The sequence below is a fragment of the Zalophus californianus genome, chromosome 2, assembly GCF_009762305.2.
Source record: "Zalophus californianus isolate mZalCal1 chromosome 2, mZalCal1.pri.v2, whole genome shotgun sequence".
NCBI classification, from domain to species: Eukaryota; Metazoa; Chordata; class Mammalia; order Carnivora; family Otariidae; genus Zalophus; species Zalophus californianus.
In genome coordinates this window covers 131,838,386-131,857,158 of record NC_045596.1, presented here as the reverse complement: position 1 = coordinate 131,857,158, position 18,773 = coordinate 131,838,386, and the positions used below count along the sequence as shown (strand labels likewise).

Below are 18,773 nucleotides of genomic sequence, written 5' to 3'. Positions count from 1 at the left end.
TAAAGTTTAGTATAATATTCTAACTTTTCTGTTTCTATGAAAAACAAATCACTTCATATTTTTCAGACTGTGCATTCATACGTGATTCTTTGAATTAAAATTCAGTTTTTAATTTGACAATGACTTTACGGTAAATTCCTAAAATTCTGATAAACTCCATATTATAATCACTTTAGTAAAAACAATTATCTGGAAATGCCACTACTTTAACATGGTCCTGAACAGTCTCTTGTCATCCCACACCTTTTCTAAGTGAGTAATGTCACAGATTGCCTGTGTATTACCCAGCCCTATTCCTTCCCCTTTTTGAGCTTTAAGAATCTTCTTCCTTTAAATTAAATTTAATGTGAGAAAAAATTTCACTGCCTGGAAGTCTATTAGATGCCCAGTTGTTTCTTTTTTCATTTTTAAACTTTTAACTGAATAACTCAAGACCATGAAGAATTCCTAAATGTAATGGAACCAAGAAGTTTTTGATTCACTCACTATGCTGCTGATAGTTATGAAGTAGGAAAGGACTTATCCATTATACACAATACATTTAAAACTTCATTGCCCAAAGATTTTTCTTCCTCCAAAAAAGTTATTCCCCACAGCTCTTTCAAGCCCTTTTAAAATGTTTGAAGAAATTTTCAAATCTCAACTATGCTTTGCTCCCTGTCTGCTGAGACACGCAGATCGTTTCCCCATATGGCAGCTGACTTACCCCCCTACTCCCTTCTCACCAGAAACCCCACGCTCTAACTTCAAAAACATCATCTACTTCTTGACCTTTCTATCTGGAGCTCTCCATCTCAGTCCATCAGTTTGAATAAGCAAGCTAGTTCATGATATCAAAATATTTGTGTAAATGGAACCAGTCATAATTTATTGCTTCTAAAATTATTTCATGGGATTGTGGTAGGCAGTGTTTTTGCTGAGGCATTGAGGTTAATCTCAGTGGAAATGAGGCCTGCACCGAATATTATCCTAGGGTATTTTGAGAAAAAATCTCTCTAATCACAGTTTACTTACTATTTGTCTAGATTAAGAACTTCCAAATAAGTGTTGATAATAGTTGGACATCATGCTGCAAATGATGATGCTCCTCTTTTGAGCTTAGCAAAATTCAGAGACTTGTTTATATTTCTCAAGAACTTTAATAGGAGGGATTTCTTAGAAGAGAAAAGGGAAGGTTCGGAGATCTACTCAACGTTTTCCATGTAGCATGCGAAGGAAGGAAAGAGAGGAAAAGGAGGGAAGAAAGAAAGAAGAGAGGAAGGAAGGAAAGAAGGAATAAAGAAAAGAAAAGAAAAAAGAAGGGAAGGAGGAAGATGACCAGAAATCTGCAGGCTGCATGAAGACTGCGTTATGCCCTCAGTTCCCAAAAGAGAAGCCCAGCAGATATGTGCCATGGGATAAATGCTACCATTTATTGAGCACCTACTGTTTGCCAAGCCCTGAACTAGATTAGTTACTCACATGAACTGTACTCTTTCGGCACTCCTATATGCAATAAGGATCATCCCTGTTTTACAAAGGAAACAAGTGGGGCGCCTGGTGGCTCAGTCAGTTAAGTTGCCAACTCTTGGTTTTGGCTCAGGTCCTGATCTCAGGATCCTGAGATCGAGCCCTGCATTGAGCCCCACATCGGGCTCCCAGTGCCAAGTCTGCTTGGGATTCTTTCCCTCTCCCTCTGCCCCTCCCCTCGCTCATGTTCACTCACTCCCTCAAATAAAATCTTAAAAAAAAAAAAAAAAGGGAAAACAGGCTATAGGCTGAGAGAAGAAGCAAAAATTGTCCAAATATGCAGAGCTAGTAAGTAGTAGAAATAGTATTCACATCTTTGCTCCAAGGCACAGTATTCTATAAAATTAGAATTATCACTGTTTCTATTAGCTGTTACATTACTTGCTAGACAAGAAGAACATCATTATCTATCTTTCCCGCTCATCATAAAACTAAATAAAAATAACACCTTATAAAAGAATACAAATCGTTAGGTAATGCAGTCATGATCACATGAGCAATTTACTTCCTATTTGTTGATTTTGATAATAAAGTAGTTACTAGTTTACAACATAATGCCATCCCAGAACTGTTTGCTGGTAATAGGAATTTATGGTCATCAATCTTTTACAACTGGTGCAAAGTTCAAGTTTAATTATGTTCCAGTTGACTGTGCTGAGGTTAGGTGATGTGAGTTTACTGTCCTGTAGTCAGAGATTTAATACGTGCTTACTGAATCTCCACCAAGTGTAAGGAGGCCTGAGTGACAGAGCAGGGGCAGTAACATAATCCTTACCTTCAGGGAACATCTAAACTAGCCAGAGATACCTATGCTTAAAAGAAACAAGGTAACATGAGATTAAAAGCTAAATTGTGAAGAATACAATGTATATGCTGAGTGTAGAAGCTCGAACGGAAATGAACAGTCTGGTAGAAGGTCAGCAAGGTGGCCACCCAAGAGCCACCAAAAGTTGACATTTACCTTCATGAACTCACCACTAGAATGTGGCCTGTAGCCGAGATGACAAAATCTGATCTGAACATTCAGTTACGTTGAACAGGGACCTATTTCTCAATGACAGTCTTAAATAAACCACACTGTCACAATGCCAATCTATAATCCACAGTTAAATCTTTAACTCAAGATTCTGATTTGACAGAGAGGAAAACAAATAGCCATTGATGGTTTTGGATGTGGTATATGCGGCTTGCATGCCAGTGTATGTTTTATGAAAGTGGCATGAGAAATTAAGTCCGGCTTTTAAGGTAGAAAAACCTCACAGTGGCTGGAGAAATGGTGTGTGGAAGGAGGGGGTAGAGAGGCTTTAGGGGAGGCTACTGGAATAATTGTGATTTGTTAATGGGGGTCTAAAATAATGAGATTTCAGTATGAAGAGAGGAAATAGGCAAAAATATTTGCACTAACAATTTACAGGAGGGGCTGTGTGTGAGAAAGGAGAGGGGTTATAGACCACTTCGTAATTCATTAATCTCCTCTTCAAGAAAGCAGGTGGGGGAGAGTTAGAGGGAAAAACTCCTCTTCAGTCCTGCTTGTTACTTACTTGAAAAAGGTGAACGGTTAAGTCAGAGAGAATGATTGGTAATAAAAATAAGGTTTGAATTTACTTGAGAATATATAATTGATATTACTTGTCCAGTCCTTTATTCAGTACAGTAACCACCATTGAGGGTGAGGTATATGTGTCCTCAGTTATCTGAGCTTCCCATGGGATCTGAAAATATCCCTAATTGGAGACAGATTTGAAAAAGGAACAGTAAGGGGCGCCTGGGTGGCTCAGTTGGTTAAGTGGCCAACACTGGATTTAGGCTCCGGTCATGATCTCAGGGTCCTTGGAGCCAGCTGTGCATCCGGGCTCCATGCTCAGTGGGGAGTCTGTGAGTCTGCTTGGGATTCTCTCTCTCCTCTGCCTCTTCCCCTACCCCCATGCACCTGCTCACGTGCTCTCTCTCTCTCTCTCTCTCTCAAATTAATAATCTTAGAAAAAAAAGGAACAGTAAGATACATAAACCATAGAGTTAAAACCCAGCACGTTGCATCACCAGTATTAAGTGAGTGTGCCAGGTGTATACAGCAAATCAAAGTGTTCACCATGTAATGGTTAGCATGTGAGAAAATGAAGGATAATTAACATTATAATGAATTTCTAAAAAAAATAGTGTCTAATTTATTACCCTGAATAAAGTCTAGTGTCCTCATTTTTTAAAAAGCCACTTGCAATTATTTTTGAGAAAACTAGTCATGCTGATTTGTGAATAGCCAGAATTTGAGAAAAAAGGAAAAAAATGTTCAAGAGTATAAAATATTAGTTATATAGGAATATTTCAATACCACATGTGTAATCATGACTATTTGGTAGCCTACTCTATCTACATATATTTGTATAGAAATATGTATGTTAGGAAATTATATATCTACAAACTGCATCCATCAATCCATTCATCCCTCAAGAGTCATTTAGTCCCTTCTATGCATGGACCAAATACTGTGCTAAATATTGGGAATAGGGAGATTATTAGATGGGCCCCTGGCTTTCAGAAAGCATTGACAAACAAGGGGGCAAGCATGTAAAAATTACAATTCAGAACAGTAATGGGTGTGGTGGTGTGGACCATGCCGTGAAAACATTGCAGGACTCACAGAAAGCTTCTCTGAGGAGGTCATCCTTAGCTGAAATCTGAAGGATTAGTGAAAATTTGCCAACTGAAGTGGTGGAGGTAATGTTATTGGTAGTAAGAGGCATAATCAATCAGCTTTCGAAATATTGAGCATTTTAAAACAAAGGATCCCATGCTCAGTATTTGAAAAATTGCCATTGGGCAATTTCTAAGTATATCCAATGAAATGTCCTGCCGTATGTGCTTGGAACCCATTAGTCATAACTTGGTGATATAAAGTACGTTCTTGACCTATGACAGGAATATTATTGCTGGAGTTGCTGTACTAAGAAATGTGATCACATTTACCATCTGGTGAAATAGCTGTCTCGCCCAGGTTGAGGTTCACAAATGACTAAAGCCCTGAGTAGCCCACAATTACTCAGTTGTCCAAAGGCCTACAAGTAGAATGGAAAGTTGTCTGTGTTTCATGAGATCCCTGAAGCTTGGGGTGAGGGCAGGGAGAAGAGGCATTTATTGCTTTCTCTTTTATTTTTCTTTGTAGTTTGGAGTACTTCAGTTCTCGTATCAACCAAATTTACTGGATCAGCGTTCATGTCATAGTGTCATGACATGACACTATGTTGGTAGACTCTGGGGACATGATGACAAAGAAAGAAAGAAACAAAGAAAAGAAAGAAAGAAAAGAAAAGAGAAAGAAAGAAAAAAAGAAAGGAAAAAGAAAGAAAGAAAGAAAAAGAAGGGAAAAGGAAAGGAGAAAGGAAAGAAAAGGAAAAAGAAAAATGTAATCCCTGCCTTCAAAGGGCTTATATTCTAAGTTTATCTTTAGAATTGTTCTATGCTGGGGCGCCTGGGTGGCTCAGTTGGTTAAGCGACTGCCTTAGGCTCAGGTCATGATCTTGGAGTCCCAGGTTTGAGTCCCGCATCCGGCTTCCTGCTCAGCGGGGAGTCTGCTTCTCCTCTCTCATGCTCTCTCTTTCTCATTCTCTCTCTCTCAAATAAATAAAATCTTTAAAAAAAAAGAATTGTTCTACGCTGTACAATATTTTTAAAGGCATTTAAATGCATATTTTCACATTTAAGTGAAAATATAAGCAGCTTTGTAATGTGAAGCCGGAGTACATAAATTGCTCTAAGTGGCTACTTGTTGGACCTCAGTTTTGCCTTGTATGTGTGATAATTAACACAGCTTTTCAGGTACGTTTCTGAATGAATAAGGTTTAATTTCTCTTTGATTCTGTGAAATTACTGAAGTGATATTAATGGGAAATTTCTCACTCTGCCAGATGATTTGGCACTTGAACTTTATTTTTACTACTTGTTTATTTGTCTATAAAATTAATAAAATTAAGTGAAATGCATGATTGGTTCTTGGCATTTTCAGGGAGGGAAATTGAAGCTCAGTGGAATAAATAGGTAGATACAAATGTCTGAATATATGAATAGAAGTGATGAGATAATACCGAAAGAGAAAAGGAAAAAAAAAAAAAGCTATCCTACCTCTTCTGTCAGAGTGAGAACTCTAAGAGAAAACATCTGGAGCAAAAGAGGAAATGAAGTGAGTGATACATTTGAAACTGTTAAAAACTGCTGAATTTTCTGGTAGCAAGGGAACCTATTAAAAGCTACCATAGGAATCCTGGATATTCAAGCACCTTGAAGGGGTAATTTTAACAGGATAAGGAAAGAATTAAATACAGAGCACAAGGAAAAATTTTAAAAGTGAGAAGAGGAAAATAAAACAAATCTAAGTCCAAAAAAACCCTGCCTAGGATATTGCCCAGGAAGGTGGATTTAGCCAAGTAGGCACTAAGCCTAGTATTTCTTATTTCCCTTTTCGTGCCACAAAATATGAAGTAATCGCCTTGGTAGGACTTATTACAGTGATCAAATCACCTAACAATCTGAAATGTTTCCTTTCATATGAAGATCCTGTTTTGTTTTGTTTCTTGAGTAAGGACAGTCTTTTTTTTTTTTTTTTTCAGTTTTTTGTTTTGTTTTGTTTTTTGCCTCAATCTATAAACAGGTTCTGTAGAAAATATAATTCCGTATATCCATAAATCTTTTGCATTGGAAATGAAAGTGATGACCCTAGAAAAACATGAAAGTCAAAAAGTTCATACTTTTAACATGTAGTATGAATAGCATGACTTGTTTCTCTCATTCTGAAATTCTAAATTCCCCACGAAAGAGGTTAAATTATTTTTCTTTTGTCAAGATTTGAAGTTTCAGAAAATGTAATTAATGTCTACATGTCACTAAATTTTCATTAAATAGTTTATTTTAGCCTCCACTGAATCTTGTTCTCTAGTGAAGATTGATTGTTTCAAAACTGCTAAGTGAATTTTCTACCAAAAAAATATTTATACCAACTATACCTAATTCTGTCTCTGGAGCTTACATATATTTTCATGTTTTAAAAGTATTTCAAGAGATTAATTGCATGTATTGATAATAAACATTGTTAAAATAAATACATACTTGTGGATAGTATAAAAATCAAAGTGATATAAGTAGAATTTTACCTTTTCTAACCTTACTGTAAATATTTATACCTTAGACACACACACACACACATACCATAGGAATCCTGGATATTCAAGCACCTTGAAGGGGTAATTTTAACAGGATAAGGAAAGAAATAACCTCCATATGTGTAAATATATACACACACATATGTACATATAGTCTATATGGTGGGGAAAAGATTGAAAAAGCAAACCAAGTAGCAGTAAACATTCTGTTAGTTGTTTGAAACATTGTTGTAACTTAAATTAGCTCAGGTGCATAAAATCTGGGAGGTTTGGAAATTTTAATAGAATTGATGTTAGATAACGAAAATGTATTCCATTTATTAGGCATTTTCTTTATGCCAGACTCCATTCTATTGTTCCTTCTTAGCACCACTCCAGTTGGTATTCTATCTGATAAGGGATAAGGGATACATTTCTTATCAGAAGAGTCAGATGGAGCTCTGTCAAATGAATTCTGAAATGTACTTCTCTGTTCTAAAGGCTGACTTTTTGAGGTGTGATTTGTGCTGTGCAGTAAATAAGAAAAAGGATTTGCCCTGTGGGACAGCAGTCCTCCCTTACTTACCAGTGTGCACTTTGGAAGAGTTTTATAAAAGTGACGTAATTAGGGAAGGTATTATAACATTTCCATTGGAGGCAGTCACTTTCCTGGATGGGATTAGAGCTTCCCATGGTCGTCAGAGGGCAGACCCTTGCCCAATACAGGATTCCCCTAGGTAGTGCATACCTTGCAACACTTCTGTTAGTAAATGTTTTTTTTCTCGTTTCATAATACATTGGTATTTATAAGTTGGTTTCCATGGATATTGCCTGTAGACAGTTATGATATTTGGTGATAACAGTTCTGTATAGACCTTGGAAAAAAATAAAATTTTCCAGAAAATGTTGTAGTGGGTAACGTTCTAATAACACGTTCTATGTATAATTGCATATTTTTTGAGATACTACACACACAAAAGGAAATGTGATTAGGTTCTTAAACGGGGGGAAAAAGCCAAGATTTTTTTAAAAATGACTTCCTGTACTACCAGGTTTATTCCTTTATTTTGCTGAAGAGGAACCTGAAGCCTAGAGCCATTATATTGAACACCTATTTCCTTAAAATCATCAGTACATCAGTCTGGGTTGAAATGCTCTGCTCTTCTGTTTTCATTTATTAATGTACAAGTCTATGGGGCGCCTGGGTGGCTCAGTAGTTAAGTGCTGCCTTCGGCTTAGGTCATGATCCCGGGGTCCCGGGATCGGGCTCGCATTGGGCTCCCTGCTCAGCGGGAAGCCTGCTTCTCCCTCTCCCACTCCGCCTGCTTGTGTTCCCTCTCTCACTGTCTCTCTCTGTCAAATAAAAAAAAAAAAAAAGTACAAGTCTGTGGGTCTATTCTTAGATGTCAAATGTTGAATAATGAATTTTGCTGGAATGCCTAAAATTTCTTTTAAATTCTGAGAACATTTTTTCACATGCTTTGATGATAAATCATCTCATTAAAAATAAATATTCAAGGGGTGCCTGGGTGGCTCAGTCAGTTGGGTGTCTGTCTTCGACTCGGGTCATGATCCCAGTGTCCTGGGATCGAGGCCCACATCGGGCTCCCTGCTTGGTGGGGAGCCTGCTTCTCCCTCTTGTGCTCGCTCTGTGTCTGTCTCTCTCTCTCTGTCAAATAAATAAAAATAAATAACATCTTTAAAAAATAAATAAAATCTTTAAAAAATAAATAAATAAATATTCAATAAGTATAAATGCTCAAAATAAATACTTGGAAGTTTTTTTTTTAAACACTCATATTCAGGCACTGTACCTGAAATTCTCTGATACTCTAAAATGACAGATTATTTTCATCTCACTATGATATATTCTAAAACAAACTTATTTTATCATTTTCATAGACATCATCACCAAAAAGTAAATTTACGCGTCTAAACATATGAGCCTAAGTGCCTGATGCTGCTGATCAGCCATTTAAATAGTTTCTTTTAAAATCAGGCTTGAAGTCACGATAATGCTTTGATAAGCATAACATGAATCCTGTCCAAATTTTATTATCACACTACTTAAATATTTCTCTTAGCCTTAGATAAATCCGTATCTAGAGTACCTCAGTATTTGCAAGTGTAGCAGTGATACAGTTTAGATAAAAACTGAAAGAACCAAGCCTATCGCAAAATCCTCTAAAGATGTCTTGATTAATGATGTCATGACCTTTTATAAATACATTTAGGCAATGAAATTCATCTATTCAAAGAACATGCAGAAGGAGCAGCGTGTAGGTGCCTTTTGGTAGTGGTTGCTTGTGGAAACAATGCCCAGAACTGTCTAGGTGTTAGGTAGATGAGAGATTATATTCATAGCCCTTCCTTCCTTCTTATCTTAGATTTTGATGGCCTTAAAGTAATTCTTTAAATGGACATTCCCATTTCAATATTCCTAAATTATCTTAAGCTCAGTTGGGATGCTTTGGAGGAGGTCCTACTTTTTCTTTTTTTTCCTATTTCTACCTACCTCTAACCAGCACTCTCTCCCTTTATTCTTACCGTATTTATTGAAAGTAGAAGGGAACATGACAAGATGATAATCCATCATAGAAAAATTTTGTTTTAGTCTAAATACAATATTAATTTTGTTTCTTAAATTTAGTTTCTCAAATTTCTTTCAGTACTACAGTGGTTCAGTTGTTGACACATGGAATAAAGGTATATTATTGATCATATGAACTGTTATTGAATTATGACTAATTTAGTAGTGACTTAGTGTGTTTAATAAACAGCCCTACACACATTAGAGCATCACACTAGGCAGGCCTACATGTTGATGAGATTTCTTTTTTTTTAAACCAATTACAAGATAGTAATAAAGAGTACTAGAGCAGTCTTTAGGGTAGAGAAGAACATGAATATTATACTTTGCCTTGGGAGCAGTCTCTGAATTAACATGGATTAGCCACCTAAAATCTTGGCATTATTTCAGTAGTAGTACAAGAATATGAGGTGATGTTTCTGTAAAAATGCATGACTACCTGCAGGTAATAATCGATTGAGGATAAGTAACCATATATTTCAGTGGCTGATCAGTCTTGAAAATTCTGAGCAAATAGGTGAGTGTTTGATATATTATGTCACTTAATCCCCCCAACAGTCATAACATTGATACTATTATTATGCTTTTTTGATAGAGTATAAAATGCTGACACAAAAATTAAGTGTTCAGTATTTTCACAATCTATTGATGAATCTGTCTCTTCTACTACAATGAAAAAAGCAACTGTTAATAATGATAGCAAATATCTAATGCTTATATCGTTTTGGCGGATTAGAGTCAGGAATATTACTTGAGTAAAATGAGTCACAGTAGGGATCCATGCAACTTAGCCCTGTATGAGGAGCTGTGGGGTCTGTTCTTCTACAGGGTAGTCTTCCATTGTTTGCCTGTATGGCTGCAATGATAGTAATTATTGAACACACACACACGCTGACCACTTATTGAGCAGCTGAATTGTTAGGCACTTTTGTAAACACTTTATATACATTCTCTCATTCGATTCTCACAACAGTCTTGAGAGTTAATGAATAGTTTCCACATTTTAAGGAAGAGGATCTGTGGAGTTTAAATCAGAGTTCTCAACTGTGGATTCTGAATACTGACAATGAGCTGATGGTAAGTTTCTGTTGTGTTGTTTAACTGGGTAGGGACAGTAGGGTATAATGGTTAAAAATATCGGCTCTGAGGTCTAGAGCAAAGTTCCTGTTTCAATTCCATTACTCTTAGCTGTAATGGCTTTTGCTCTGTTGTATTACCTCTCTGTACCTGAGTTTCCCCATTGATAATATGGGTATAATAATGGTAACTATGGATAGGGTTGTGTTGGAAGATTGAATGAGTTCATATTTATAAAGTATCTGGTACATAGCATGTACCACGTAAAGTTTGCTTTATTGTGGTGATTTTGTTTTATACAAATATTGTAGAAGTCTTGTTTCTTAAACATTATAGTAAAGTCCTGCATTGTTGTTATTTAGTATACTATGTACATTTCCTCAATTGGTGCTTATAAGTTATTATTAAATTTATTACTATGTGTTGTTATAATTCTGTGAAAGACATTTTCCCCTATGCAGTTTCTGGTATTTGCTGTTATAAAGAAAAATTAATGATATTTGCATATTGATCCTATATTTAGTCACTTTACTAAAGTCTCTTTTTGTTCTGAATGGTTTTTAAAAGCCAGAAACTTTGGAATCATCTTGGACCCCTGTTTTTCTCATACCCTACACCAAATCATATCAAATTTACTTTCAAAGTATATACAGCACGTAATCGTTCTTTACCTCTCCCTCTCCTACCATACTCTAAGCCGCTCCATCCCGTACCTGATTATTTCCAAACTTTTCCAGTATCAGTGCTTGACCCTACTGTAGTCTGTTCTCAGGGGAATCTAGTATCGACTAAGGATCATTTTTCTCTTCTCTGTCTTTACAACATTTATTTTCTTTTCTCTCTTAGCTAAATAGCTACACCCTCCCCTCAAAAAAAAAAAAAAAAAAATCTGAAAATAGTGGTGGGAATGGCCAACCCTGTCTTTATTCTAGCTTTAATGAGAATGATTTTAATTTTATTTAATGTAAAACTTTCAGCTAGTTTGTTACATAACTTTTACCATGATTTGAAAGTTTCTTGCTATTTACATTTTACTCATTTTTTTAACCTAACTAGTTAATTTTATCATGTTGTTTCAGCATTTATTAATATACTCCTGCAGTTTTTCTCTTTTAATATTCTAAAAGGTCAATTTTACATTCACCTTCATGTTCATGAACTACATCCACATTCTGTCATGAAGTATTCCATCTTTTTTTTTTAAGATTTTATTTATTTATTTGAGAGAGAGAATGAGATAGAGAGAGCACGAGAAGGGGGAGGGTCAGAGGGAGAAGCAGACTCCCCGCTGAGCAGGGAACCCGGTGTGGGACTCGATCCCGGGACTCCAGGATCATGACCTGAGCCGAAGGCAGTTGCTTAACCAACTGAGCCACCCAGGTGCCCAAAGTATTCCATCTTTCAATCCACTGTTGGATGATATATGATGAACTTTTATTTGGTATTTTTGCATTTCCCTCGATTTTTAAGTAAAATTGGTCAAGATTTTTAATGTTTGATTTTGCCATTTGAAAGAACTTTGATACAAGAGTTTTTCATTTATTAGGGATTTTAATTTTTATTTAATTTTCCAGATTTATTGAGATATAATTGGCATGTAATACTGTGTAAGTTTAGTTTGTATACAGTGTATTGATTTGATACACCTATATTTTGCAATGTAATTACCACCACAGAGTTAGCTAACATCTTCCTCATGACACATAATTCCATTTCTTTTGTGCTGAGAACATTTAAGATCTAATCCCTTAGCAACTTTGAAGTATATAATATAGCATTGTAAATTGTGTCCACAAAATTTAGGCTAGTTTATTTTATTATTAATTTAGGTAGATACCTGCCATTTTCATTTTTTTTTACAAGTGCTCATATAACATTGGAATTGTATGTTTTCTTAAAGTCAAATAGAACTCTCCTGTAAACCCCATGCCTTTTCATCTTTTATTGACAAGTGTTTGATAATCTTTTCAGTTTCTTCTAGAGCTATTAGTTCACTTTTTCTACTTCAGTCAATTTTGATAATTTACATTTTCCTGGTAGGTCATCCATTTCATTTAGCTTTTCAGCTTTCATTGGCACAAAGTTACACAAAACATATTTACAAATTTTAAATACATTTTTATCTGTGATTGTATCTTCTTTCTGACTCTTAATTATGTAAATTCTTGATTGTATTCTCTCTCTCTCTCCCCTTCCCCTTCTCCTCGCTCCCTGTGTCAGTGTCTCTCTCCTTTTTGAGAACCAACTTTTGGTTTTAATTCTAAATTCTAATTTTGGTTTTGAATGTATCTCTTATAGTTTGTCTTCATTAGTTTTCACCTTATACTTTGTTTTGCTTAATTTTTCTACCTTTACAGATTGAATTCATGAGTTCTATATTTGTAATGTTTTTATTTATTAATAAGATAAATTTAATCAATTAATTTCCTACCATGTACAATTCCACCATGTACAAATAACCACTTCTCATAGGTAGAACTATCATATTTTCATGAAAATTACTCCACTGATGTGTTGTCGGCCCTCTGAAGCATACTTGGTGGTTTGACTTACACATTTTCTATATAGGTTTAAAACTATCAATAAAGAATTTAGAGCAGCTAAAAATAAATACACTAGTACCCCCCTTATCCGCTATTTCAGTTACCTGTGGTAATTTGAGGTCTGGAAGCAGATGGTCCTCCTGCTATATCATCAGAAGGTCAGTAGTACAAGTAGTCAATAGTACAAGTAATACCACTCCTTCACAACACCTGTGTCATTCCCCGTCACTTCATTTCATCACGTAGGCATTTTATCATCGTACATCATCACAAGACTTGTGAGTACAGTACAGTGAGATATTTTGAGAGACAGAAGGCCCGCATTCACATAGCTTTTATTACAGTATATTATTACAGTAGTTCTATTTTATTATTATTTACAGTTGTGAATCTCTTACTGTGCCTAATTTATAATTAAACTTTGTCATAGGTATATATGTGTAGGGAAAAACAGTATATATGGGGTCTGGTACTGTTTGAGGTTTCAGGCATCCACTGGTGATCTTGGAACATATCCCTTGCAGATAAGGGGGAACTACTGTATTACTTAATTAATTTAAACAAATATCTGTAAAATGGATATTCCCAAATTACCACGTTAACTGATCAGTTTTAGTTGAATGGGCCTTAATGTTTCTCTAGCCATTGAATGAAACCATTTAGCCAATTTGAACAAAGACACAAACTGTCTTCAGTTAGGCCTCAAAATAAGGCAAACGTAATTATGTATGCATATTTAAAATATTTTACACAGTGCAGCTTCGAATTTAAGGATTCTGGAGTTAGCCTGTGTTCTAGAGTTCAACTGCCGTTGTGGAAGACTTGGCTCTATATTTAGCTGCTATGTGACCTTGGCCAGGAACTTAGCTTTTTTGTATTTTATAATCCATAAAATGGGCACAGTAACAATATCAACTTTTTGTGATTTTTTTTAAGGCTTAAATGAGTTAAGGTATAAAAAGCAATTGGTAAATGTAATTATTATTTTTATTATTATTATTTTCAATATGTGAAAGTGTATATAAACATTTTGACGTCCAAAATAGGAATCTAAAACTTCTATATATGAGTGGTATTGTGCTAAACTGAAGTATAACTCAATAAGCACTGTAGAATAATTAGCATCTTACTAATTTTATTACCTTTCCCAACAAACTTAGGCTCCAGGTGACACTTGCGGAGCTAGGTCTCATAAGATCCACATTTATTTGTTGGCAGGGTTTCACACCACGGTCAGGCTGGATAATTCATGAGGTAGATTTAATTGACAGGGTTTTCGTTAGTTTTAACTAGAAACAACCTATTTTGCAGAGTTGGTTTATTTTTGTTGAAGGAAGCTGGGTGTCTGACAGTCATGTTTACCAGTGAATTTATTTCTTTGGTGTACTCCTTACAATTCTGGGGAGTAAGAAAGTAGTCCTCATGCCCTTGCAGTTTTTAAATTCCCACATGAGAATGAAAATTTTGTCTACAATACCAGACGTGTTTGTTAAACATAAAAGAACATAAATCCTCCATGGGTCCCCAGGGGTATGTTAGAGAAAGGGAGTGATCGTTATAAACCACTTAGCGCTGTGTGCTCTGTATCATGTTGCCGTGAGAAAGTGATGTTTGATTGGCTCATAAAATAGGTTTAGTAAATCCTTTAAATACTGATGTGAGCAGTTGTGCATGTTGGAAATTAATACCTGAGAGTGTATTATAAGGATTACCATGTCTCCAGAACAGTCACCTGGGCATGCATAGATTTCTGCGTGTAAGGAAGATTATGTTTTGTGATTTCACTTTTATGTGTCAAATGGTGCTTGGTTTTATCATCTCGCTTTCATTTGACTGAGGCTTACAGACATCTTTCGTAATTGTTTTCTCTTTTCTTGATGTTCTGAGCAGTGCTATGGTGTATAAACCAACCAACTTCCACAACGAATTCCTTCTGCAAACATTTTATCAGAAAAAAGAAAAACTTCAAATCATTAGGGAAGGCAACTGGATTTAATGCATTCGTCCTTTCCCAACCACATTCTACATATTCTCAAACAATTTAAAGGAAATATGGAGTTAAGTGTCAGTGGTTTTTGTTGTCGGTTTTTCTATTTTGAAGATTAGATGAGGCATGGGTATACTTTACAGGTAGATCTTCACTGGGTCTATTTTACATGATCTTGAATATAATTTAAGTTTTAAAAAAATGCTATTTTTATAACCATATCCTTTAGCAAGGGGATTTACTGTTTTGAGGAAGAGGGAGAACTAAGCCTCAGTAAATAATGGTGTTATTGATACTTTTCAGTTCCATAGACATCTAAACAGTTGTTGAGTATGACCATTAAAAAATTGATGGTGGAATAATAGAGTGAAATTTAGAATTATATTGTTAAAGGACACCACTTCTGAAAAAAAATCTTAAAAGTTTACCGTGAAAGAATTAGTAGCATATGTTAGATTCTGCTGCTTATAGGCGAAGAACACAGCACTTTTATAGATGTCCATTTCATTTTACCGTCATGGAAGGCGAAACTATGTAGATTTGCAAAGCACTGTGGTAAGTGTGTGCATCAGGCTTGTATGAGGATGTAAGAATTAATTGCCGGCTGTCTAACTGCAAATCCAGAAATTGTTATAAAGATTAGTGGACTTTTTTTTAAGTTCAGTAGAAAATCTTCATGAAAAAAGTACTAACATGCTTCTAACTCTTATTTGCAGGACAATGATCTTTGTATCAGGATGTAAATAAAGCCAAGGTTAGGATTTATTTGTTCCTTAAGAAATTCTTAACGCTTATAATCCAGATATTTTGGGGTGGTTAAAAACTCCTTTTGAATACTTCCAAAGAGCTTCCGAATCAGATAAATACATAACACTGTTTATTTGTTAACAAATAAAAGGAAAAGTCTATAATAGTAAAAACACTTAATGGGAATTTTTGTAGTTCTCTTGCATATGATCTTCTTTTCTCTTAAGATGCTTCTATTAGAAAGAGAATAGTTATTTTGAAAATGGACTGAGGTAAATTTTTGATGCTTTGTGTTCTGTTCAACCAGTTGTTGAAATGACTTAATACTTGCCAAACCGGAGCGATGCCTTTTGGGTGTCGTTGTCTTTGAGCTTTCTCTGGTATTCGGCACTGTGGGCGCTGTCCCCCACTTCTCCTTCTGGTAAGGTTTCCTTCCCTCTTCGCTCTGTTCTGTGGCATCACTCACAGTGGCTTTCCTCACATTCCCCCAACTGCTCCTTTTCAGGATGTTTTTGTTCCCGGCTCTTTGCTTTCTTCCCACACTTGTAAGGTTCTTGTTTCCCGGCATCCCTCAGATATCGATGATTCTGTTCCCTGCCAGTGTTACTCCCTTACTGACACCTCCATTGCCGTGCCTCATCTGCTCTAAGGGGGGCAAACTCAGAGACCTCTGTGGGCAGGTACTGTAAATAGATGATGATTTGGGTATTAAAACAGAAACAACAACAGCAACAGCATAGAAAGTTGATGGGGATCTTTAAAAACTTAGAACATGTCCCATCTCAAGTTCTTTCCACTTGGTCCCTGCCTCAGTTGCTGTGAAGGAATGAAGGTCCATGTTCATTCCTTCAGTCACCAAATACTGATACTGCACTTACTGTGTTCCTGGCACGTAGGTGTCAGGGATAAGGCAGGAGATTGAAGATACCACCCCTGCTGGAGCTGACATCAATTCTGGAGATCTGAGGAGTCATACCAAGGCTAATGATATTTAGTATTAACAGATATTCAAATTTAATTTAAAAAAAAGCCAGAAATCCAGACTTTTCTGTGAAATTCCACTTTTTATAATGTTGACTTAAATTTTGAAAAGAAACATGGAGCCTATTAAAACTGCACTGACCTGTTTGCAGCATTGGCCTACAAAATATTCTAATATCTGGCTCTGAAGTACCAAGGCCTTTCCACCTACACCTATTTTTCCTGCTTGATCTTCATCTCCTTCTTGGTTTCCCACCCTCTATTTACAGTGCACCATGCCTGACCCCCTCTTTCTGCTGTTGCATCTTACGTATTGTACTTCTCACCACAATGTGTTTTCATTTCCCGTCTTTTTACCCCTGGTCAATCAGTACTCAGTGACAGCCCAAATGTTCCTTTGTAATCTGACCCTAATCTCACTGTATAAAATTACTGCTACTCTGCCAGTATTCCACAGTATTTCCTACATACCCTCATTAAAGCACTCACCGAAGTGTTTTATGGGCCCTGAGCCCAAAGAAGCTATCGTTTCATCTTTGTATCCTAAGAACCTAACAAAACACATTGCACCAAGTCAGCGCTTCATAAATGTTTACAGAATGATTGAGCAGGTCTGAAATCTGGCTCTCTTCAAACTCGCAATGGTGGTAACCTACATTATATAGGTTTAGGAACAGACAGACACTCTGTGAATAAAAGCTTTGTTTCACATGCAAACAATCTTGATGTAAAAATTATCCTTTCATATAAAATGGTAGTTACCCACTTTTGTATCAAGTATATCTGAAATAACCACTTGGGTCTGTTCTGCCCAACTCCTCTGACCCCTGAGCATACCCCTTTTCGGTCCCACCACACACATACACCGAACTCCTAAAATGACGATACTGGTGGACTTACACATTTGTCATTAATGACCCCAGACTCATCACATGGTATAGCAGATTTTCTTTTTGTATTTGAGTTTTCTTGTTTATTATTTTCAAACTCCAAAGGTTATATTAAAAGTTCATGTGGAGGTGGGAACGAGGGATGCAGGATGGAGATGAAGGACCATTTTATTGAATGGCAGCCATGTGCCGTATTTTAGGTACTACACAGGTATCCTGTCTTAAAACATCCCCGTGAGCTAAGTAGTGTTGCCGTCAATGTAAGGCCAGGGAAAAAGGCTGAAACAGGTTAAGTTACATGTCATAAGAGAGTTCTGGATACTTCTTCAGGATGAAGATGAGTAGGTAGAATTGGCCTGTTACATACTTTGTATATAATTCTCACCAATTTTTTTCTGTAAATTCAGTATTGCACAAAATGTATTATTTTTAGTTGTCTAGCATCTACTGAATTTAGATTTTTGAAAAAAAATCTACCAGTGATTTTCAACCATGTCAGACGTAACTTTTAAGAAAAATTTTGCAGGATCCTCTTTGGTATTCTGAAATGAGTTTATGGAAGTGATCATCTATTTATGTGCACAGTTGTTTAAAATGTAAATGCAATGGCATGTGTGCTACAGAAACCAGAAACAGCAAAGTAAGTTCTATGAAAATAATGGATTTAAATACATAAGGACACATGCACAGTTACATTAGGAAAATAAAAGTGGTCAGATGCTTGCATCTTTTAAGTAGACTCATTGTGAATCTGACCATTATAGATACAGATGAATATGTATACTTTTAATTGTTTTAATCGTGATGCAGATAGTATAAGCAGTGTTCCTGTTCGTGATATGTTTAATAGTAATTCTTGGGTAAAGTTCCAAAACATGGAAACTTTCTTCAACTTATTTAATAGCTGAATTTCTGGAAAATTTGGTTTTAACTAAAACCACAAAACATATTTATGTTTATATGTGAGATAATTGTTAGTTTCCAGACTCGATGTGCTATATCAGAAATGTCGCCTATATGAATGTCCAGTGAACTGTTTGAAAGGCTCGGAGAACATGGGACAAATATTCACTTCCAGGATTTTCCATTGTTGAACATCACTGGACCTTGCCTATTACATGTCATAATGCCCTCCTCACCCCTGGCCTCATTATAGCCGAAAATACCTCTACAGGTCATTTCTGAAACATTTTCTTAAGAGACAATACTGCTCTTGATGAGTACCACTGATCTAAGCCTCCGAAAACCAAAATTAACATTTGTTGGCAAAATATTATTTATTCCTTATGTTTAAGATACTGTGTGTAGTGCAATGTAAAC

The 18,773-nt window shown here is 35.9% G+C and overlaps 1 protein-coding gene across 7 annotated transcripts in view; it reads left to right on the top strand.

The window, feature by feature from the left end:
* The window catches only part of PDGFC (platelet derived growth factor C), a 202,505-nt gene that overhangs the window by 129,034 nt on the left and 54,698 nt on the right, over positions 1–18,773 (top strand). The gene's annotated exons all lie outside the window — the stretch shown is intronic.